The 25,242-nt window shown below is 40.8% G+C and overlaps 1 protein-coding gene across 1 annotated transcript in view; it reads left to right on the top strand.

Annotated features, from left to right (window-relative positions):
• The window catches only part of LOC128664438 (uncharacterized), a 158,306-nt gene that overhangs the window by 112,598 nt on the left and 20,466 nt on the right, over positions 1-25,242 (top strand). The window lies entirely within an intron of this gene.

The raw sequence follows: 25,242 nt of genomic DNA, 5'->3' as shown, positions 1-25,242 counted from the left end.
TACTGTATCCCAGTATAGTCAGAGTTAATTACTCAAGCCCAATCTAACCCAATCCTGTCATTAAATTGATGCTATATAATCCTCCCAAAGAAACCTCATGTTAGAATAGAATTCCATTTGTTGGGTCTGCATGAAATGATATTTCTCTAGGGTCAATAACTGTGTGATATAATCTCTCCATTGTGTTATATTGGGGATATTAGGTGTCTTCCACAGACGTGGGATCAATTGTTTGGCTCCATTTACCATGACATACAATAATCGTAATCTCAACTTACATTTTAGTTTGGGGGTGTAGTTGAAAAGTAAAATCATAGGGTCTAGTGTAAGCTTGACCGAAATAACTCTCTCTATTTCCACCCTAATATCCTCCCAGTATTGCTTAATCAAATGACACTCCCACCATATGTGTGTCAGTGTTCCAACCTCCCCACAGTTTCTCCAGCATTTATTGTCTGTATTAGGGTATATCTTTGAGAGTCTATGCGGCGTAAGGTACCATCGATACAGGAGTTTTAAGTTAGTCTCCGTGGCACTGATGGATGATGGTGATTTACCCATATTAGTGAAAATTATCTTCCACTCTTTAAGAGGAATCTCTTTATTTAATTCCTTTTCCCATATTTTACAATAGGCTGGTAGTGATCTAGAATGATTTTCTATTAGTAATTTATATATTGTCGACATGCCACCTTTTACAGGGGTCTGGGAAAAACATAGGTTTTCAAATAGTGTAGGTGGTCTACTTAAATTAGTCTTATATTGTGCACTATGTAAGAAATGTGATAGTGTCTGGAGAGTGAGCCAGTCTTTAACGATTTGTGGAGCAATCTCAATTAGTTCGTCCTTGTTTTTAAGTTTACCTTCAGTCAGGATCTTATAAAAGGGTATGAGAGACGAAATGTGGTCAGTATCTTTTGGTGTCGGTAGCCCCTGTATTGGAATCTCCGGATTGTAAAGGATTGGAGTTAAGGGGGAGGGATTTGAGGAGATACCTTTCGTTTTGTTTGAGAGTTTGTCCCAGGTTTCAAGGGTCACTTGAACTAATTGGGGCATATCTTTATCTAAACTTCTATGTATCTTGTTTGTCCAGCACAAACCTCCTAGGTTAGGATGTCCCGTTAGTTGTTTTTCTAAGGCAACCCACTCTTTGTGCTGTCCGTGTTTACACCAATCTATAACTCTGTTGAGGAGAATCGCTTGTCTATAATATAATAAGCAGGGCACACTAAGGCCTCCATTTTTTCGTGGTCTATACATAATCTTTTTGGATATTCTAGGTCTTTTCTTTTGCCAGATATATGTGTAAACTATATTCTGCATACTGGTGATGTAAGATTGTGGAACTGATATGGGCAGTGTCTGGAATATGTATAGGATTTTTGGCAGAATAGACATTTTAAAAGCGTCCACTCTACCCAGCCACGCTATGTTTTTATGTTCCCAGCTATGTAATTCAGACTGTATCTCTTTCAAAAGGGTTTGATAATTTAGTTGGAAAAGGGTTTGTGGATCATGCGAGATCTGGACTCCTAGGTATTTTATAGAGGAAGTTTGTATTTTATATTTATATTTGTCAGCTATTTCTCGAAGTTCTGATATAGAGATATGGGTCCCCATCACTTCTGACTTAGTTGGGTTAATTTTGAAATTAGAGTATCTGCTATAAATGTCAATTTCTGTGGCTAATGCTTCTAGGGATTGTAGTGGTGATGTAAGGGTCAAAAGCACGTCATCAGCATATAAGGCTTGTTTATATTGGGTATCTTTTACCATTACACCATGTATAGATGAATTATTTCTAATAGCCGCAGCCAAGACTTCTATTGTAAGTACAAACAGTAGTGGCGACAGGGGGCAGCCCTGCCTGGTTCCATTTAATATCGGGAATTTATTTGAGAGTGAGTCGTTTAGTTTAATCCTGGCAGTTGGCTTATTATATAATGCGAATATTTTGCTTATGATACTGTCACCCAGCCCAAAACGTTTCAGTGTGTTCTGTAGGAAGGCCCAGTGTAGCCTATCAAAGGCCTTTTCGGCATCCATTGCAAGCATAATGGATGGTATTTTGTGTGTTTGTGTGTATTCTAGCAGGTTTAACAGCTTTATAGTGTTGTCTCTTGCTTCTCTAAATGGCGTGAAGCCTACCTGATTCACATGTATTAATTGTGGTAAGAACCGATTGATCCTAGTAGCCAATATTTTTGCAAAGATTTTTACATCCACATTTAATAATGATATTGGTCTGAAATTCTGAGGTACATCAGGAGCCTTACCAGGCTTTGGAAGGACCGTGATATGTGCTTCTAGCATACTTGGGTGGAGTGGGTAGTGTGCATCAATTTTGTTAAATATTTGCAAGAGATGTGGAATTATAAGCGCGGCAAATTTCTTATAATATTGTACGGTGTACCCATCTGGGCCCGGGCTTTTGCCTACATTAAGGTCTTGTATTGCTAACTGAATTTCCTTGTGCGTGATGGGTGTGTCTAGTTCTTTTGATTGTTCTTGGTTTAATTTGGGGAGTGGTACCCTACTCAAATATTCCTGTATTACATCATCTGAATCTGCGGCCTGCCCGGGGACTGTTATGTTATATAGTTGAGCATAGTACGTCTCAAACTGGGAAAGTATATCTTTGGTTGAGTGTAATTTAGTCTTTTTAGGTGTTTTTAGTTCGTGTACAAAGGTTTTATATTTCTTAATTTTTAAGCTTCTAGCCAGCATTTTTCCCGCTCTATTTCCTTCATAGTACATTTTTTGCTTGAAGCTGGCCGTTTTAGCCTTGTATTCTTTTAACAGTAATTCATATACAGCTGTCCTAGTCTCCTGTAAGTCTTTATAGATTTGTTGATCATTCGGGGTCATTTTGTGTTTGTATTCTAGGGTTGCTAATTTGGCAGTGAGAGTTTCGTACTGCAGTCTTGCTAACTTTCTATAATGTGCTCTCATTTTTATAAATTCTCCCCTCATAAAACACTTATGTGCTTCCCATACTGTTATAGGATCACTATCCGGGGTTGAGTTGAAACTGAAGTATTCCTGCAGTGAGGTCTGTAATTTTGTAAATCTTACGTCCTCCAGTAACAGAGAATCGTCTAATCTCCATATGTATGGAGTTGTCGGTGTATCTGGCCATTCTATTGTAATGGATACTGCAGAGTGGTCCGACCATACTGTATGTGAGATTGTTGCATCTCGAATGTATGATAAACCTGATTGATTTGTGAACAAGTAATCTAGTCTACTATATGTATGATTTGGGGAAGAGAAAAAAGTATATTCTACAGTGTTGGGGTGAATAAACCTCCATATATCATATAGATTTGAATTTTTCAGTAGTTTCCAGAAGTGTCTGAGCGTCCTTTTAGATGTGTGGGGATTTGGGTTTGAACTATCTACCTCGGGATGTAGTGGTATATTAAAATCCCCCCCTATGAATATCAAGCCTTTAGAAATGTCTATAATTTTTTTCAATGTTTTCTTATAGAAAGGGAGTTGTTGGGTATTCGGTGCATATATGTTTATTAGTGTAGTAGGCTTACCATAGAGCAGCCCGAAAACCCCCAAAAACCTTCCATCTAAGTCTGTGTGTGTCTGAATGTGTTGAAAAGGAATTGTCTTACTCAAAAGAATACTCACACCACATTTCTTAGAAGTGTAAGAGCTATGGAAGTGTTGTGTGTAATGAGGTCCCATATATTTGGGTTCGTGTAACTTCTTAAAGTGCGTCTCCTGGAGAAAGAGAACATCACCCTTCTTTTTATGTAAATCTGACATTGCCATGGATCTCTTCGCAGGTGAATTTAACCCCTTAACATTCTGTGTGATAAATTTAAGTATCTTTCCCGTCTTATCCATTTATGTAAAACAAAACATGTAGCATCCGCATCATTTGTTTTCTGCAATGTATTATATACCACATTTCCTCTCTGACTATACGACTTAACCCCTGACTCGCTAAACATGTTAGGAAAATAACATATCCAAACAAACGTAAAAACACACATAGAAAAAACAACAAAAATAAGTCTTCCCTCTGTTTGGGGGAAGACCTAGGAACCGTTTCCATTCACGGGTCCACTTTAGCAGGGGAACCAGACCCCTGTTGTTCAGGTGTATAACATTCAAATTTAACCTTAAATTTGCCTCTGTTTTTAACTAATTAAACATTTATAAAACAGTGAATAAACATCTATCTCACAAGTAAATCTATGACGCAACATACATTAAACATATACATGGCCTTTCAGAGTCCCAGTGCATATAAAACATTAAAAAGTCATTAAATTGCCTATGTCTGTTACTTTACCACATCCTGTGAGAGCAGTCTCTTCACTTCACCATTTACTGGCTGTATCCGCCATTCATACATATTTGTGTTTCTGTATTGTGAGTACATAGACAGTCATTTTTTGGAGTGTCCTTTGGGGACTTGTTTCCATGGTTCCGATTGTGATCTTTTGTCCCCTCGTGTCGTGGATGGTTGTTGATTGTCCGATGTTGTAAGTTCCGGAGGGTCTAAGTTTAAAGCACTGCAAAAACCAGGTACATCTGCAGGTCTTCTGCAGGTTAGACGTTTGTGATCTTGTAGGACATAGAGCTGGAATGGGAACCCCCACCTGTATAATATTTTTTTATCGCGGAGCATCTTAGTCAAAGGCGACAGTTCTTTTCTCCTCTGTAAAGTCCTTGTTGCAAGGTCCGCATAAAATTGCAATACTGTCCCTCTGAACCTTACCGGCTGATTTTTCCTAGATAGCATAAGAATTTCCTCTTTTTCTAGAAAGTTTTTGAATTTCATGATGACATCCCTAGGTGGTGCCGTGTCTGGGGGTTTGGGCCTTAGTGCTCGGTGGGCTCTGACCCACTGGATGTCTACAGCTGGCGGCGCCCCTTTCAAATGAGTAAATAGTGCAGCAAAATATGTGTAAAAGTCCTTGGGGAGCACAGACTCAGGGATACCCCGGATACGGATATTTTTCCTTCGGCCTCTATTTTCGAGGTCCTCTAATTTGTCGTTCAATTCCTCTATAGTTGACATTTGTGCATTCAATTGATCTTGCATATCTGTAATCTCCTCAGTAACTGAGCCTGATTGGTCTTCTAAGGCCTCTACCCTGAAGCCTAATGCATGTATATCTTGTTTTATCTCAGCCATTTCTTCCCTCATGCAGGCCCTCACTATGTCAGCGATATCTTGCTTTGAAGGTAAAGAGGACAATAATGCTAATGGCACCTGAGTAGTAAGTTCCGTCTCTTGTGAAGTGTCTTCTCCCACTGATTGTGCTGGGGATTCTTGCCCCCTTGAATCATGTAGTATCGGTGATCTCTGCTTGTCTGTGGGTGTGAAGAAGGAGCTAACAGGGGTCTCCCTTGCCTGCATTTTTGCTAACTTTGGTTTTTGTATGTTTTTCCTTGATGCCATAGTTTTATATGCAATATAAAATAAAGAGAAGAAAATACCTTCTGCCCTCTTCCTCTTTCTTACTTTTAAGAGATTAGCCTGGCGTATTCTTCAGTGTGTCTCCCTGAGGAGTCATGTACGTTTACACGTGCTGCTGCTTGCTGCTTGCTGTTGCGTATTCAATTTTTCGTTAGTGCGCTTGCCATTTTGTATTCATTCTAAGTGATCTTTCTAGAAATTTATAACATATGCCTTCGTATATGGGATACTAACTTTTGATGAGTCGGTATATCCTTATATTCTGCCGAAAGTTAGGTCCCTTGTGTATATCTCTGTCGTGCTCCTTGTTTGGGACAGCCGTCTCCTCCGTCGCCATTACAGTGCAGCCGGTGCTCCCGTTTTTCTCTGTGGCGTCTTAAAGATATATATATGTGAAGCTTCCACCTCACTCTTCTCCTCTGCGGTCACCCTTTATGTTCATAACACTGTTTTTGGTTGTATCTGCCTCCAATGTGGCCTCAATAGGGTGCTGGTACTCCGGAGCTGTGGGATTACACAGCCATCTTAGCTGCGGCCAAGCTCCGCCCCCCCGTTTTTTTGTTTTTGTTTGTTTCTTCAGATTGTTGTTGGGCAACACTCCAATTTTTTGCATTGCCCCTTAAGGTTATTAACTATTTGACCAGTGAATTCATGCTGCCTCTGGCCTCCATAATCCCATGGCTCAATTTCTCTCCCCTCGTCCATATAACCTGTTAAACTGTTACTATATTATTTAAACTGTTTACAACACTAGTGCTTGGACCTCTCACTGTTACTACTGTTCCACAAAACACACAGTACCCATTAAATAATCCCCCCCCTCACTCTTAACATGACGCCCACAAACTAAAGAATGACACAAGGGGTTAACAACTTCTTCCTGAAACAGACAGCCTGATATTGGACAAACACTGCCGGTTTGCCTTGTTGTGTTTTGTTTTCTTGTTCTTTCAATAAGTTAGCTCTGAGATACTTGTTTTATTTATATGCTGAACTGCAGTGCCTCCTGCCTTCAACACAACGTTCAAATATTATTCTGTAACCCTGACCCTAGACTACCACGCTACCTAGAAGCCACTGATTTACACTAGGACTAAACACTTTCCTACAGGCACTCCTTTAACTAGTCCCCCCCCTATACTTTCACACTCACTCCTTAGCTTACATCTGTGAACACACCCTCACTGATCAATCACATACTTCCCTGACGGATGCGCTAACCTAGGCCACAATCCCCCAACGACCAACACTGTTCTTTTATGAATGTTACTGTCTGCAATCCGCCTAGGCAAACCCTGACTCAATGTACGGTTACCGCCTAAGCACGACATTTTGTAAAGGTAGTGTTCTGTTGCTTCCATCAGAGGTAAAACCAATAGATTCAATTTTATTGTAATAAGCCACTGTATAATATATCATGCTCATTCAAGTTGTAAGGTTGTGTTTTGCTTGTTCTTACACTCTAGTTTGGATAACTTATACCCTGATATCCCTAACAGCTTAATTTCACCTCCTAGTCACCTTCGGTTGCATCTGATGCCACCCTAAATCCTTATCCCCTACCTTACCCACATAACACCTCCCTTACCCCATCCTTCATCCCACCCCTCCATCCCTTTGGGATATTCTTTCCTCTCTCTTCCCTGCTCCTTCCCCTCTCCTCTTTTTCCTGATACTCCACCTCTCTCCTCACTCTTCCCCCCTCCACCTCCCCTTTCCTCTTCCCCTCCCTCCCTTCCCTCCCCATCTCCCTATTCCCCTTTCTATGCTCTTCCCCTCCTACATCTTCCCTCCACTTCCCTTTATGCCAGGTATTAATTAAAGGTTCAATATTTGCTTAATCAAAGCCGGTTATGGGGTTACTTCCCCTATTTGATCTTGCATACTTTGTATACAACCCCGACTTAGGGGATTGTACTTGTACAAGTAGCCGCTTTTTATCTTTTCTATTTTTCTTCAACTTCTTTGCGTCTCTGGTCTTACCTACTCTTGTCCCTCTCTTCTCTCTTCCTATCCCTCTGTCTTTGCCCCTGCCCCCCTCTCTCCCTCTCTTTTTTTTTTTTCCCTGGTCTAGCAATGTCAAAACATAGTAGGTTCCATGACCACAATATCCAAATGACCTCGATCAATACCAAAGGACTCATTAGCCCTGGAAAAAGGTCTATAGCTCTTAGGGAATTAAATAAACTCAAAAGCCAAATCCTACTACTACAGGAAACACATTTCCACAAGGGGAAAGAACCCAGATGGATTAATCCTCTTTATCCCATAGCTTTGTTCGCCTCAGGGCCGAACAAGAAAAATGGGGTGGGCATTCTAATACACAAATCCCTTCCTCTCATCCCCTTACACACTGAAAAAGATGCTGAAGGAAGATATATCCTCCTCGTGGGGGCCCTCTTTGGCCACCACATTACAATTGTCAACATTTATGCTCCAAATCAATCTCAAAGCACGATTTTTTTGGCAGGGGATTTTAACCTTTCACTTGACCCTGTGTTGGACTCTTCCAAAAATAGTTTGTGTGTTCCAAAAAAAACTCTCAAAGCTGTGAAAAATACACTTAACGGTCTTAATTTACACAACACCTGGAGAACCTTACATCCAACTACCAGAGACTACACGTTTTATTCCTCACCCCACAATAGCTACACTAGGATAGATTACATCTACACTGACTCTACTGGTCTTGCTATCACCAACAACTGCAAAATAGGCCCAATCACATGGTCCGACCATGCCCCAGTAACATGCACAATAATATGGCCTGATATACCAGTTTCAGCTAGAACTTGGAGATTAGATGATACACTTCTAGATGACCCTTTAATCAAACAGGAAATACAGAAAGCACTGGATGAATATTTTAGGCTGAATGCTCTTTCATCCTCTTCAGCCGTGGTGGAATGGGAAGCCCACAAGTCAGTCCTTCGTGGCGTCTTTTTAAAACACAAAGCTAGGCTCAATAGACAGAGTAGAGAAAAACATTCGGAACTCCTAGCCCAAATTAATTCACTTGAATTACAACATAAAAGGGATACAGCCAATGAATCCGTTAAAGCTCTTCTAAATAACGCAAGAGCATCCCTCAAACAATATTTAACTGAGATACACCAAAAGAAAGCACTGTTTCTCAAACAATATTATTTTGAAGGGGGTAACAAGCTAGGGAACGTTTTGTCTCGTTGTATTAAAAGAAAACAATTGAATAGCTTTGTACACTCCCTAAAAACTAATGAAGGGCACATTTTAAAGAGCAGTCCCCAAATAGCGGCAGCCTTTAGAGCATATTATAATTCACTTTACAACATAGATAGCTCGAGTCCCCCCATGGCTGGGGAGGACGATACTGCAGATCTCCAAGTAGCTACCGATTCCTACTTGCAGGGACTGGGCCTACCCTCTCTGAATAAGGAGGATGCAGCTTTCCTTGAGGCACTATCACTATAGAAGAATTATCGCAGGCCTTAAAAGATATACCTTCATGCAAAAGCCCGGGGCCGGATGGCTCTACCCCCAGATACTACAAAATGTTTAAAGATACATTAGCGCCCCACATACTAGCAATTTTCAATAATCTAAGAAACGAGCCACACTTATCTAGCAACCTCTTGGAAGCCCACATCACAGTCTTACCAAAATCTGGCAAACCACACACTAGCCCCGAGCACTTCAGACCAATATCACTGATCAATACCGATATGAAGATTCTTGCTAAAATTTATCTGGGCGGGGACTAGACCCAGAGTCCCCAAAATAACTATGTACTTGCCTAGACATAGAGGTGGATTGGGATTGCCTAAATTGGTAGACTACAGAAAAGCGGTTATGCTCCAACACATAGTCGAGTGGGCCCATAATACCAACAATAAAGCATGGGTGGACTTAGATAGACAAATCTTTAAATTTAATAAAATGAGTGCCCGGGCTTGGACCCGCCCCAAAAAAGACCTAGAACTTTATCTAAATATTCTTTACCTTCCGCAACACTAACAGAATGGGACAAAAGCATTGCTTCAAGCACTCATATCTCTTCTAGACAGGGCCCCTTAACCCCAATTATGGAAAATCCACATCTCCCATATAACCAATTGGGATACCGGACCAAACAACCATTTAGCCTTAGAATAAGCTCCATGCACTATCTTTTAGAAAATGGGAACTTTAAACCACGGACAGTCCTTGAGGAAACCCACAGGGTAATTTTTAAATCATGGCTTCACTATAACCAGCTCATTCATTACATTACACATCATGAACACAAAGCTGAGATGGGAAGGGAGATAACACCATTTGAGCAGCTATGCATCTCACCCATCGCACCCAAACACCTTATATCAACCCTCTATAAAATAGTGTCAATGGATGACCCAGAGACCCTTCCCTCGTATGCCATCGCTTGGCAAAAAGTCCTAAACCTAGAAATAGATTTCAACACTTGGCTAAAAGCATTCAAAGCCACTATCAAATCCTCAGTTTCAGCACAGGTTCAGGAAATGCACATAAAATTCCTGAGCAGGTGGTACCTCACCCCGGCGAGACTTCATAAAATATTTCCCGCACTAAATGCTTCATGCTGGAGGGGGTGTGGCGAGGAGGGTACCTTGCACCACATCTGGTGGTCTTGCCCTAGGTTACAAACCTTTTGGTCAGATGTGTTCCACGAAATATCTGATATACTTTCCATACAAATCCCAAAAGTCCCCGAGACCCTCTTATTGTGTTCATTACCGCAAAAGAATAGCCTGGCCCATAGGGCTCTACTTTTGATTATGTTGACTGCCGCTAAAAAACTTATCCCAAAACACTGGAAGACTCAGATTGTCCCTTCATCTCTAGACTGGAAAACACAGGTAACAGAACTTAATACAATGGGAAAATACCATTACCTTAAAATACACAACCCATGAGATGATCTTATCTATCTGGAATAGAACTATTTGACGGGGCCAGCCGAACCCAAAACACACACTACGATCACTCCCCATACTACCTGAGTGCCTCTTGTTTTCCCCTCCTCTTCCCTTTTTTTTTTTTTTCCCTCTCTTACCCCCATCCCTATCCATCTTTCTCTTTCTCTCATTTCTTTACTTTATTCTAAGCTACTTTGTTTGAAGATACTCTAGATGTCATGAATATATATTACTATATGCAGTTTCTTTGTAAGGACATCTATACGTAATTGTAAATTTTCAGCTCTGTATGATAAGTTTTAATTTGACTTATGCATTATCGCATAGCAAACTCCAATTCTATGTCATACGTTCTTCTTATGTATTTGTTATTACATTTATTCTTTTATATTTCAATAAAGCTTTTTTGAAACTTAAAAAAAAAAAAGTTTTTATTTTAAATATTTACACTAGTGTTATAACAAATATGATTGGTGGCACTAGTTGGCAAGTGGGCCTGGCACACACGCTGGGAGGCAGGCAACTGCAATTAGATAACACTAGCTGACTGATGTTTCACAGTCAAAAAAGTTTTTTTTTTAAATATTTACAATATTGTTATAACAAATATAATTGGTGGCACTAGTTAGCAAGTGGGCCTGGCACACACGCTGGCAGGCAGGCAACTGCAATTCAATTGCACTGAGGATGGAAGTAGGCACAGTATATGCTGGCAGCCTGACACAAAGGCTGGCACTAGTGGCAGGCTGGTCTGGCAACTAACATTAAATAACACTAGAAGACTGATGTAAAAGTTTTTTTTACAAAATTTAAACTAATGTTACACCAGATAGGAGTGGTGGCACTGAGGATGGAAGTAGGCACAGTATATGCTGGCAGCCTGACACACAGGCCTGGCACTAGTGGCAGGCTTGCCTGACAACTAAAATTAAATAACACTAGAAGACTGATGTAAAAGTTTTTTTTTAAAAAATTTACACTAATGTTACACCAGATTTAAGTGGTGGAAAACAGAGCTATTAATCACAGTATATGATGTGGGCCTGACACACAGGCCTGGTGGAAAATGAAATTAGATTACACTAGCAAAATGATGTAAAAGTTGTTTTTTTTTAAATTTACACTAATGTTAACCAGATATCAGTGGTGGCACAGAAGAATTAATCACAGCACCCGCGGCGAACGCGAACAAGCTAAGATCGCCGGGAACTGTTCTCCGGTGAACAGTTTGCGACATCACTATTAATAAGTGTAGGTAGGTTGCGGCGACATTGGGGACGGCAGATTATGGGTTAATAAATATAATGTAGATGTCGGCGATGTTGGGGGCAGCAGATTAGGGGTTCATAAATAAATTGTAGGTGGTGGCGGTGTCTGGAGCGGCAGATTAGGGGTTAAAAATGTAATTTTAGTGTTTGTGATGCTGGAGGGCCTCGGTTTAGGGGTTAATGTGTAGTTTATGGGTGTTAGTGTACTTTTTAACACTTTAGTTATGAGTTTTATGTTACGGTTTGTACCATAAAAATCTTAATTACTGACTTTTAAATGCATTAGGACTCTTGGCGGGGTAGGGTGTACCGCTCACTTTTTGGCCTCCCAGGACAGACTCGTAATACCGGTGCTATTGAAGTCCCATAGTCCTTTACGAAGTTTACATAAGTCATTTTGCGGTAAGGCCAAAGAGGTGTGAGGTACACCTATACCTGCAAGACTCGTAATAGCAGCGGGCGTAAAAAAGCAGCGTTAGGACCTGTTAACGCTGTTTTTTTACCCTAATGCACAACTCGTAATCTAGCCGATTCTTAGCTGTGAAATAAAAATAAAACCTAAGATAGCTACAATGTAACTATTAGTTATATTGTAGCTAGTTTAGGGTTTATTTTATAGATAAATATTTATTTTTAAATAGGAATTATTTAGTTATTAATAGTAGGTTTTATTTAGATTTATTTTAATTACATTAAAGTTAGTGGGTGTTAAGGTTAGACTTAGGGTTAGGGGTTAATAACTTTAGTATAGTGGCAGCGACGTTGGTGGCGGAAGATTAGGGGTTAATAAATGTAGGGAGGTGGAGGCAATGTTAGGGGCAGCAGATTAGGGGTTAATAAGTGTAATGTAGGTGTCGGCAGTGTCGGGGGCGGCAGATTAGGGGTTAATAATATTTAACTAGTGTTTGCGATGCGGGAGTGCGGTGGTTTAGGGGTTAATATGTTTATTCTAGTGGCGGCGATGTCGGGAGCGGCAGATTAGGAGTTAATTTTATTTTAGTGTTTGCGATGCGGGAGGGCCTTGGTTTAGGGGTTAATAGGTAGTTTATGGGTGTTAGTGTACGTTTTAGCACTTTAGTTATGAGTTTTATGGTACGGCTTTGTAGTGTAAAACTCATTACTACTGACTTTCAGTTTACGGTATGGATCTTGATGGTATAGGCTGCTCCGCTCACTTTTTGGCCTCCCAGGCAAACTCGTAATACCGGCGCTATGGGAGTCCCATTGAAAAAGGACTTTTTAAAAGCTGCAGTAGTTACCTTGCGTTACGGCCAAAAAAGTGTGCAGGACAGATATACCTGCAAGACTTGTAATACCAGCGGTAGTGAAAAAGAGCCTTAACGCTGCTTTTTCACTCATACCGCAAAATTCGTAAACTAGCCGAGAGTCTTTTTTACATATTTTTGAAATACATAATTACTTCTTCCTCCTTCCCTTCTTCCCGCGAGACGGAGGCTCTGGGGAGGGCAAATGCCCCCTCCGATAAGTCCTCCTTGGAGATGGTTGGGGAAGAAGGGGAGGAGGAGTACTATGAGTGGTTGGGGATTCAACAAGCAGAGGAGGAGATGGAGGAGGCCCAGGAGCAGATGGTCCAGGAGCTAATGGTCCAGGAGCTGAGGGTCTTCCCATTCCTGGTCTGCTTGCCACCTCCCGGAGGACCTGCAAGATATTATTTTGTCCTTTGAGCAGGTGGTTCATTGCGTTTCTCATTAACTCTCTGTGTGCCTGTTGTTCCCTCCGGGAGGACTGCATTTCCTCCTGGAAGACCCTCATCAGATCCACCTCTGGTACCTCTGGGGGGTTGTTCTCCTCAGGAGGAGCTAATGCATGGCGGGCTGCTGGTGCACGGCAGACTAATGCGCGGGGGGGCTGGTGCTGCACGGGGGGCTGCTGCAGGGATCTCTTCTGCATGGGGGGCTTCTTCAGGGGGGGAGGTGCAGGGATATCTTCCATTTCTCCCAGAGGTGGTGTGTCACCTTCTGCACCACTCTTATGCCTAGGTGAAGGAGGAGCATGTTCGTGCTGTGTTTCCTCCTCTCCGACCTCAGACTCTGTATATTTGAAAATGAAAGCGAGATATTAGCACAGTTCCAAATAAAGATGTAAATGTTATATTTAAAAGTGTATTAATGAAGCTGCCTTCGTAATTCAATTGTAACCAAAAGCAATCAATATGATTTACGTATTTGCAAACCCGTCTTTCGGATATCTAGATGGTCAATATGAATGTATTTTTGCGTTCATCTTAAATATATTTAAATGCACACCTAATCTGTAGACTAAATACTAAATGTCATGGCTTTTCTTCAAATCCAACTTTCGCAATGTAATTCTGAATGCGTTTCCGTAATAATGTTTAAAAAAGCATAATTGCGTTAGTCATATCCCTAATTTCTTTTGCCTGTGAATGGGTTATGAGATGGATGTAAAGAGATTATTAAATGTACTTACCAGCAGATGAGAGGGGCAGGTTCCCGGTATCAATTCCTCCTTCGATACCGATTATGGCCACCTCAGAGATGTTTGGATGCAGCATGTCCTCCCAGCGGCTGTATACAAATGTCTGTTCCGGCCAGCCACCGGTCCCTCTATGGGATGCATTCTCCCTTGACATCTTCTTCTTGAGTTCACTTCTGCAGTCCTGGTAGCTGTGCTGTATTGATTTGACATCCCTCTTGAAGTCCCCCACTGCATTGATGGCATCCGTGATCTCCAGCCACAACTTTTTCTTATATGAAGTGGTGGCCTTCGGTGCCTGCAGCCTCCTAGCCCTCTCCATATAGGATGCTATAAGGACCGCCTTCTCCTCCATAGTATACCTCTCCTCCCTCTGCCTGGGCTTCCCCTGTGATATGAGCCTTTGTTGTCTGGTCTGTAATGCGCCCTGTCTTCGCTCCTGCCCTATACCACTGGGCCCAGCCACTTGTTCACCTTCAACAATGTGACTGGGCCCACCCAGCCCTTCCTCTCCCCCTTCCTCTCTATTTCCTGTCCCCCTTCCTCTCCCCCTTCCTCTCCCCCTCCCTGTCCCTCTTTCCTGCATAACCTGCTCCCTAACCTACTCCATAACCTGCTGACTAACCTGCTGCGTAATAAGCTCTAAGAGCTTATCGCTGATCTCCTGCCTCCTAGCCCTCCTTCCCGTCATACTTGTTCAAAATGTGAAAGTGCCCAAATGAAAGGTGGTCAAAATAATGAACTAATAGTAAAAAGTGCTCAAACTGTGAATGGTATTAAAAAAATAGGGTAATGGGTATTAACTAACAGACAAACGTATAAAACAAAAAGGAGTAAATGAGGGTATGTAAACAATAAGTTGGTGTAAATCAAACAAATTCTAACTATGGGATGGGTATGGGATTAAAGGGAATGTGGTATGGAGTGTATGTGTGTGTATGTAGTACTACTGATATGCGTATGTATGTATTGAATGTGTTTGCGTGTAAATGTGTTTATCTAATGTACAAATAAACAGCACTCGTACACTCACCCAGACAAACTCTCACAAACTCTCGCTCACTAACTCTCACTCTCTCTCACTAACTAACTCTCACTCTCTCTCACTAACTAACTCTCACTCACTCTCTCTCTCTCTCTCTCCTACACTAACTAACTCGCCAACTCTCAGAAACCTCCAATGCCTAGACCTGCACCTATCTCGAAAAAGCAATACAGTCAAAGAAGCCATGCTTAAAGCATGCTTATATACCCAATGTAAATGGTTAATGATGTACCAGTTTGCAAAGTAAACAAGGTCCAGGTGTGCTTTAGTGATGATTTGTATGTGTGCAATGTGGAGTAGTTGTTTTAATTTGCGCATGCTCATATAGAGTTTGTAAATGCACATATGTATTTCTGGAATGTGTATAATGCGATGATGTCATAGTGATCGTTTTGCATAACATTCTCCTAATTTAGTATCCCAAAATCTACATGCTGATTTCTGTTTGTATCGTATTTGTTAAGTGTTGAAAATTTTTTTTTTAAATAATGTTTCCTAATCGGCAATGCGAATGTTTTGCTTGTGTATCATGTAATGTTATTAACATGTCATGTGATTTGTTTGTCAATTTGCATACAGAATGTTGATCGGCTGTTGGTGTTTCTACCATATATGGTAACAAGTTCAGTTATGATAATAAACAGTTAGTGACTAGATGCAGCTATGTGTTCTCTGAGTTATTCCTTGGTAAGACACTAATTTGAGTGACTACATAAGAACAATACATGGTGTCAGAAGCTGGTTTCTTTCTGCAAGATGGATTTAACCGGTGTGCCTATGCCACAGATGGATTGGGACTCAAAAAATTTACCAGATGCATGGAGGAGATTTCGCCAGCATGTACAGCTCATATTCTCTGGCCCTCTCTGTGGCAAGCCTGAGGAAACCTTGTGCAGCTACTTGCTTCTCTGGATAGGTGAAAAAGGGAGAGATGTTTATAATACTTGTACATTACGTTTGAGGAGTCTAAAAAGTTGAAGTCTTATTATGACAAATTTGAGGAATATGTTATGCCCAAAGCTAATCCAATCTTTGCAAGATACAAGTTTCATGAAAAAAATGCAGAGGGAACATGAGGCCTTTGAACATTTTGTAACAGAACTTAAATTGCTTGTTAAAGACTGTGGATATGTTAACAGTGATGATATGGTACGAGACCGCATTGTTTTTGCCCCTAATTCTCCAAAAGTCAGAGAGAAATTACTTAATCAGGGTGCTGATCTGACACTTGAAAAAGCCATTGATATAGTGCGGTCGCACGAAATTGCACAAGAGCAGCTTAAGACAATAAACTCGCGTGCAATGGCAACCCAGAGCCAGTCAGCTCATGCAGTGTTTAGTAAAAAAACAGCATCAGCCCTGCAAAAGTATTGGACAACTGTGAAAGGAAGTGACAGAAGCATCACTAAAGACAGGCTATGCAGTTGTTGTGCTCTTCAACACAGCCAGGAAGACACGTGCCCTGCAAAAGGACGTCAGTGCAAAATATGCAATAAATGTAACCACTTTGCAAAGGCATGTCAAGGCCGCCAGATACACATAAAACTGTACATACAGTTCAAAACACAAATATTGAAGAGCTGGATGAACTGTTTATTGATGCAGTTAACAAAGAGCACAAAGACAAAGAATGTGAACAGGCTTTTGCAGAAATTGAGTTAGGTACACAAAGCAGATAAAGTCAAATTTAAATTAGATACTGGCGCTCAGGTAAATATAATTCCTACCAACAGATTTAAAACTCTCTTCAGCACTGTAGCACTGAAGTCCACAGCACGCCGTCTTACAGGCTATGGAGGTGAGTCGCTTGATGTTAAAGGGACCTGTCAGTTAAAATGTAAATACAAAGACACTAAAATTGTGCTTGAGTTCTACATTGTCAACACACACGCCCCACCTATACTTGGTTTGAGAGCATGTCTAGACATGGGGTTAATTAAGCTTGTCTTCTCAGTGTGCGCAGATGTAGATAAACCCTGTGCTATAATACAGGAATTTTCTGATGTTTTTAAAGGCATTGGACAGTTTCCAGGTGCACTATACACCTACAACCCACAGCCGTCCCTGTTGTATACCCACCCAGGAAAATTCCATTCATGCTGCGTAGTCGCCTCAAGGAGGAACTAGACATTATGGAAAAATCAGGGATTATTGTGAAAGTTCTTGAACCCACTGACTGGGTCAATGCCATGGTAGTTGTGGAAAAACCCAGCACTGGAAAACTCAGGGTTTGTTTAGATCCCAGAGACTTGAATAAAGCAATCAAGAGGCCATATTGCCCTCTTCCAACTTTGGATGACATCACCCCAAAACTTGCTAGAGCACAATTTTTCAGTGTACTGGATGCAAAATCTGGATACTGGGCAATCAAACTCTCAAAAGAATCATCCAAGCTAACAACATTTAATACAGTGGCCGGAAGATACAGAGTTCTCCGCTTACCCTTTGGACTGATTTCAGCTCAAGACGAATTTCAGAGAAAGATTGATGAGACTTATGAAGGACTTGAGGGAGTAACAGCCATTTGTTGATGACATACTCGTGTTTGGAAAAACAAAAGAGGAACATGATGCAAACTTGCACGCCGTACTCAAGAGAACCCGTGAAAAAGGAGTATGCCTTAACCCAGAGAAAAGTGTGATATGTGTCTCAGAGGTCAGTTATTTTGGGCACAAGCTAACACGTGAAGGCATCAAACCTGATCCAGAGAAGGTCAATGCCATAAAAGATATGCGTCCTCCCAAGAACAAGTCAGAGCTGGAGACCATCCTAGGTATGGTTAATTATCTGTCCAAGTTCGCACCAAACTTATCTGAGATTAATGCGCCATTGAGGCAGCTTCTGAAACAGACAAATGAGTTTGTATGGGACGAAACTCACGAAAAGCATTTGATAAAATGAAAGAGCTGATTTCAAAGGAACCTGGTCCCATTCTATGTTACTACGATCCTAGCAAAGAGCTCTGCCTGCAGGTTGATGCGTCAAAGAGTGGCCTAGGTGCTGTATTGCTCCAAGAAGGTAAGCCAATTGCCTATGCTTCTAAATCTCTCACACCAACAGAAGAAAACTATGCTCAAATTGAGAAGGAGTTATATGCTGTGGTGTTTGGATGCAAAAGTTTTCACACATATGTCTATGGCAGAAAGATTGTTGTTGAATCTGACAACAAACCTTTAATACCCATAATAAAGAAACCCCTTGCAGCTGCACCGCAGCGCCTTCAGAGAATGATCTTGCAGCTACAGAGGTATGACATTGAAATAGTACATCGTTCAGGAAAAGATATTCCAATAGCCGACACCCTGTCCAGGAAATCAATACCATACAGAATTGAATCACTGAATGAAGGAATGGATGCACAGATTAACACAGTCATAACCAATCTCCCTATTAGTGACAAGAAACAGACTGACATTTGAACAGCTACAGAACAGGATCCTCAATTATGCTGAAAAACATAATTAAATCTGGGTTGGCCTAACGTAAGGAAAAGATGTCCTTCCAGCCTTGTTGAATACTGGAATCACAGAGATGAAATTTCAGAGATTGAAGGGATCCTATTCAAAGGCGAGAAAATCATTGTCCCAGGTGCTGAGGCCAAATATGCTAGAGCGTATACACACTGGGCATATGGGAATTGAGAGGAGTAAGCAAAGAGCCAGAGACATATTATTTTGGCCAGGAATGAACAAACAAATTGAGGATATGGTCGAAAAATGCCCTACCTGCCTAGAACGCCGAAAGTCTAACCCTAAAGAGCCCATGATCTCTCATCAGATTACAGAGCGTCCATGGCAAATCATTGTAATAGATCTTTTTATGTGGAATGGTCAGGACTACTTAATCGCTGTTGATTACTACAGCAGATTTTTTTAATTGGAAAGACTCCACTCAACCACATCAGCGACCATAATCCGCAAGCTAAAGGCTATATTTGCAAGACATGGTATACCTGAAAAGGTAATTTCAGATAATGGTCCGCAATATAAATCAGGTGATTTTGAAAACTTTGCAGTTCATTGGGACTTTGCACATGTAACGTCCAGTCCCCACCATCCACAAAGCAATGGTCTTGCAGAAAAAACAAAGCAAAAGCTGAAGGAAAGGACCCGTACCTCTGCCTGCTGGAACACAGGAATACCCCTGTGGATGGATTCAAGTCTCCCTCGCAATTGCTCATGAGTAGACGTCTACATTCTATCCTGCCTACAACTGGCGAACAACTGCAGCCTCAGGTAGTTGATTAAAAATGTGTGCGTGCCAAAAGAGAACATAAACAAGCTAAACAAAGACATTACTATAATCACACTGCACAGCCTTTGTCCACATTGACACAAGAAAATACTATTCGTTTTCAGCAAGCCAGTGGTCAATGTGTGCCTGCCACTATTCTGCAGCCTGCAGACACAAAAAAGATCTTACCTCATCCGCACCAACGATGATCAAGTTCTCCGTCGCAACCGACGACACCTGATGGAAACTAACGCCTAGATTTAGAGTTCTGCGGCCAAAGGGGTGCGTTAGCTACGCTTGCTTTTTTTCCCACGCACCTTTTAAATACCGCTGGTATTTAAAGTTCACAGAATGGCTGGGTTTTCAGTGCGTTAGGCTCCAAAAAGGGAGCGTAGAGCATAATTTAACGGCACTGCAACTCTAGATACCAGCGGTGCTTACGGACGCGGCCAGCTTCAAAAACATGCTCGTGCACGATATCCCCATAGAAAACAATGGGGCCATTTGAGCTGAAAAAAAAACTAACACCTGCAAAAAAGCCGCTTTCAGCTCCTAACGCAGCCCCATTGTTTTCTATGGGGAAACACTTCCTACGTCTGCACCTAACACTCTAACATGTACCCCGAGTCTAAACACCCCTAACCTTACACTTATTAACCCCTAATCTGCCGCCCCCGCTATCGCTGACCCCTGCATATTATTTTTAACCCCTAATCTGCCGCTCCGTACACCCCCGCCACCTACATTATCCCTATGTACCCCTAATCTGCTGCCCCTAAAACCGCCGACCCCTATATTATATTTATTAACCCCTAATCTGCCCCCCTCAACGTCGCCTCCACCTAACTACACTTATTAACCCCTAATCTGCCGAGCGGACCGCACCGCTACTATGATAAAGTTATTAACCCCTAATCCGCCTCACTCCCGCCTCAATAACCCTATAATAAATAGTATTAACCCCTAATCTGCCCTCCCTAACATCACCGACACCTAACTTTAATTATTAACCCCTAATCTGCCGACCGAATCTCGCCGCTACTGTAATAAATGGATTAACCCCTAAAGCTAAGTCTAACCCTAACACTAACACCCCCCTAAGTTAAATATAATTTAAATCTAACGAAATAAATTAACTCTTATTAAATAAATTATTCCTATTTAAAGCTAAATACTTACCTGTAAAATAAACCCTAATATAGCTACAATATAAATTATAATTATATTGTAGATATTTTAGGATTTATATTTATTTTACAGGTAACTTTGTATTTATTTTAACCAGGTACAATAGCTATTAAATAGTTAAGAACTATTTAATAGCTAAAATAGTTAAAATAATTACAAAATTACCTGTAAAATAAATCCTAACCTAAGTTACAATTAAACCTAACACTACACTATCAATAAATAAATTAAATAAAATACCTACAATTACCTACAATTAAACCTAACACTACACTATCAATAAATTAATTAAATACAATATCTACAAATAAATACAATGAAATAAACTAACTAAAGTACAAAAAATAAAAAAGAACTAAGTTACAAAAAATAAAAAAATATTTACAAACATCAGAAAAATATTACAACAATTTTAAACTAATTACACCTACTCTAAGCCCCCTAATAAAATTACAAAGCCCCCCAAAATAAAAAAATGCCCTACCCTATTCTAAATTAAAAAAGTTCAAAGCTCTTTTACCTTACCAGCCCTTAAAAGGACCTTTTGTGGGGCATGCCCCAAGAAATTCAGCTCTTTTGCCTGTAAAAAAAAACATACAATACCCCCCCTAACATTACAACCCACCACCCACATACCCCTAATCTAACCCAAACCCCCCTTAAATAAACCTAACACTAAGCCCCTGAAGATCTTCCTACCTTATCTTCACCTCGCCGGGTATCACCGATCGGTCCTGGCTCCGATATCTTCATCCAACCCAAGCGGGGGCTGGCGATCCATAATCCTGCGGCTGAAGAGGTCCAGAAGAGGCTCCAAAGTCTTCATCCTATCCGGGAAGAAGAGGCGATCCAGACCGGCAACCATCTTGATCCAAGCGGCATCTTCTATCTTCATCCGATGAGGAACGGCTCCATCGTGAAGACCTCCAGCGCATATCAATCTTCTTCCGACGACGTCCAACTGAAGAATGACGGTTCCTTTAAGGGACGTCATCCAAGATGGCGTCCCTAGAATTCCGATTGGCTGATAGGATTCTATCAGCCAATCGGAATTAAGGTAGGAAAATTCAGAATCAAGTTCAATCCGATTGGCTGATCCGATCAGCCAATCAGATTGAGCTTGCATTCTATTGGCTGTTCCGATCAGCCAATAGAATGCGAGCTCAATCTGATTGGCTGATCGGATCAGCCAATCGGATTGAACTTGATTCTGATTGGCTGATTCCATCAGCCAATCAGAATTTTCCTACCTTAATTCCGATTGGCTGATAGAATCCTATCAGCCAATCGGAATTCGAGGGACGCCATCTTGGATGACGTATCTTAAAGGAACCGTCATTCTTCAGTTGGACGTCGTCGGAAGAAGATTGATCCGTGCTGGAGGTCTTCACGATGGAGCCGTTCCTCATCGGATGAAGATAGAAGATGCCGCTTGGATCAAGATGGTTGCCGGTCTGGATCGCCTCTTCTTCCCGTATAGGATGAAGACTTTGGAGCCTCTTCTGGACCTCTTCAGCTGCAGGATTATGGATCGCCAGCCCCCGCTTGGGTTGGATGAAGATATCGGAGCCAGGACCGATCGGTGATACCCGGCGAGGTGAAGATAAGGTAGGAAGATCTTCAGGGGCTTAGTGTTAGGTTTATTTAAGGGGGGTTTGGGTTAGATTAGGGGTATGTGGGTGGTGGGTTGTAATGTTGGGGGGGGTATTGTATGTTTTTTTTTACAGGCAAAAGAGCTGAATTTCTTGGGGCATGCCCCACAAAAGGTCCTTTTAAGGGCTGGTAAGGTAAAAGAGCTTTGAACTTTTTTAATTTAGAATAGGGTAGGGCATTTTTTTATTTTGGGGGGATTTGTAATTTTATTAGGGGGCTTAGAGTAGGTGTAATTAGTTTAAAATTGTTGTAATATTTTTCTAATGTTTGTAAATATTTTTTTATTTTTTGTAACTTAGTTCTTTTTTATTTTTTGTACTTTAGTTAGTTTATTTAATTGTAGTTATTTGTAGGTATTGTATTTAATTAATGTATTGATAGTGTAGTGTTAGGTTTAATTGTAGGTAATTGTAGGTATTTTATTTAATTTATTTATTGATAGTGTAGTGTTAGGTTTAATTGTAACTTAGGTTAGGATTTATTTTACAGGTAATTTTGTAATTATTTTAACTATTTTAGCTATTAAATAGTTCTTAACTATTTAATAGCTATTGTACCTGGTTAAAATAAATACAAAGTTACCTGTAAAATAAATATAAATCCTAAAATAGCTATAATATAATTATAATTTATATTGTAGCTATATTAGGGTTTATTTTACAGGTAGGTATTTAGCTTTAAATAGGAATAATTTGTTTAATAAGAGTTAATTTATTTCGTTAGATTTAAATTATATTTAACTAAGGGGGGTGTTAGGGTTAGGGTTAGACTTAGCTTTAGGGGTTAATCCATTTATTACAGTAGCGGCGAGATTCGGTCAGCAGATTAGGGGTTAATAATTGAAGTTAGGTGTCGGCGATGTTAGGGAGGGCAGATTAGGGGTTAATACTATTTATTATAGGGTTATTGAGGCGGGAGTGAGGCGGATTAGGGGTTAATAACTTTATTATAGTAGCGGTGCGGTCCGCTCGGCAGATTAGGGGTTAATAAGTGTAGGCAGGTGTTAGGGGCAGCAGATTAGGGGTACATAGGGATAACGTAGTTGGCGGTCGGCAGATTAGGGGTTAAAAAATTTTAATCGAGTGGCGGCGATGTGGGGGGGCCTCGGTTTAGGGGTACATAGGTAGTTTATGGGTGTTAGTGTACTTTAGAGCACAGTAGTTAAGAGCTTTATGAACCGGCATTAGCCCAGAAAGCTCTTAACTACTGACTTTTTTCTGCGGCTGGAGTTTTGTCGTTAGATTTCTAACGCTCACTTCAGCCACGACTCTAAATACCGGCGTTAGAAAGATCCCATTGAAAAGATAGGATACACAAATTACGTAAGGGGATCTGCGGTATGGAAAAGTCGCGGCTGGAAAGTGAGCGTTAGACCCTTTCCTGACTGACTCCAAATACCGGCGGTAGCCCAAAACCAGCGTTAGGAGCCTCTAACGCTGGTTTTCACGGCTACCGCCCAACTCTAAATCTAGGCCTAAAGTACCGCAACTAGAAGCACATGAGCCAACCCTTGAGATCCCAAGCACAACCACAAATACACCTGCAATCCCAGAACAACTGAAAGAAAACACTGACAACGCTGAAACATGCACAGCAGGTTTTCAATTCACACGTTCTGGTCGTATGGTAAAACCTAGAAACATTCTGGACCTATAATATAAAATATAAATGTGATATTCTAAAATTTCATAAAAAGGGAGATGTAATGTTATTAACATGTCATGTTATTTGTTTGTCAATTTGCATACAGAATGTTGATTGGCTGTTGGTGTTTCTACCATATATGGTAGCAAGTTCAGTTAGGATAATAAACAGTTAGCGACTAGATGCAGCTCTGTGTTCTCTGAGTTATTCCTTGGTAAGACACTAATTTGAGTGACTACACAAGAACAATACATATCAGTGTGCAATTCTTTTTTCATGTTGTTTTGTTCCGTGATGCAGATCGCAACGTATTTTGATAATCCTCGTTTAGTGTAAATGTTGTGTAGTATTTGTTGTAAAGGATTGTGAATGTTGAATGCATATGTGCTATGTTGTGTGAGCGATTGTTGTTTGTACATTTGATCTGATTCTTTTTCGTGTCCATTATGTTGTATATGTAATATGACAGAGCAGTGAGTAGTTCTCGCGATATCAAGTGTTAGAAGAAAAATCCGTCTATTCTTACGTTTACATTGATCTCTATGGGAGAATCCATTACGCGTCCGTGATTACGCTTTGGAAATAAATGCGGTACTCGTATTACCGCGATGCGTAACAACGTTCTTTTCAGACTTGTAATACCAACGTTATGAAAGTGCGCAATGAAAATAATGCGAGCATCCATTACGCCATAACTTGCAATCTAGCAGAAAGTTGGCAACAGCTAAAAATAGTTTACGGCTCCAATTTAGTACCAGGTTTTCTTTAAATATTGTGTGCAGTGCATGCAGACAATCTTTTCGTGTATATGTGTAAGTTAATGTTGTTTTAACATTTCCTTTCGACGCCGGATTTTTTGAAAATCGCACCATAGCAAGTTTTTCTTCTAACACTTGATATCGCGAGAACTACTCACTGCTCTGTCATATTACATATATATATTTGTCTGTTATAGCTTAGTGACGAGTGCCATCTTCCGAGGGAAAAATATTCTAAATGCTAAATTTTAGCTTATTAACAAAAATGTTAATTAATCTGTAATTAGTGTTAGCCATTCAATTATGTGAACCTAACCTTATCAGTTGGGGTGGAGTTAAGCACTTTCCATAAAATACACACTCACCCACAAAAGGGGGAGAGGGGGGTACAAGCAGATGGCACAAGGGGCCACACTGAGCATACATGATGACCACACCCTATCCAGAAGAGATGGGAGGCTAAGCTGACCAGATAGACAAGTCAGGATAATGGCAAGAGAGGGCCCAGGGGTAACCAGGGCCGGATTTACATCTCATGTGCCTGTAGGCACAAAAACCTGAAGCGCCCCCCCCCCCCCCCAAAAAAAAGTGGAAAAAAATTAGGACTTTTTTATTATTATTTAGGGCAACTAAAAAT

The sequence above is a fragment of the Bombina bombina genome, chromosome 6 (genome assembly GCF_027579735.1).
Source record: "Bombina bombina isolate aBomBom1 chromosome 6, aBomBom1.pri, whole genome shotgun sequence".
Lineage (NCBI taxonomy): Eukaryota > Metazoa > Chordata > Amphibia > Anura > Bombinatoridae > Bombina > Bombina bombina.
This window is presented reverse-complemented; position numbering and strand designations above follow the sequence as displayed.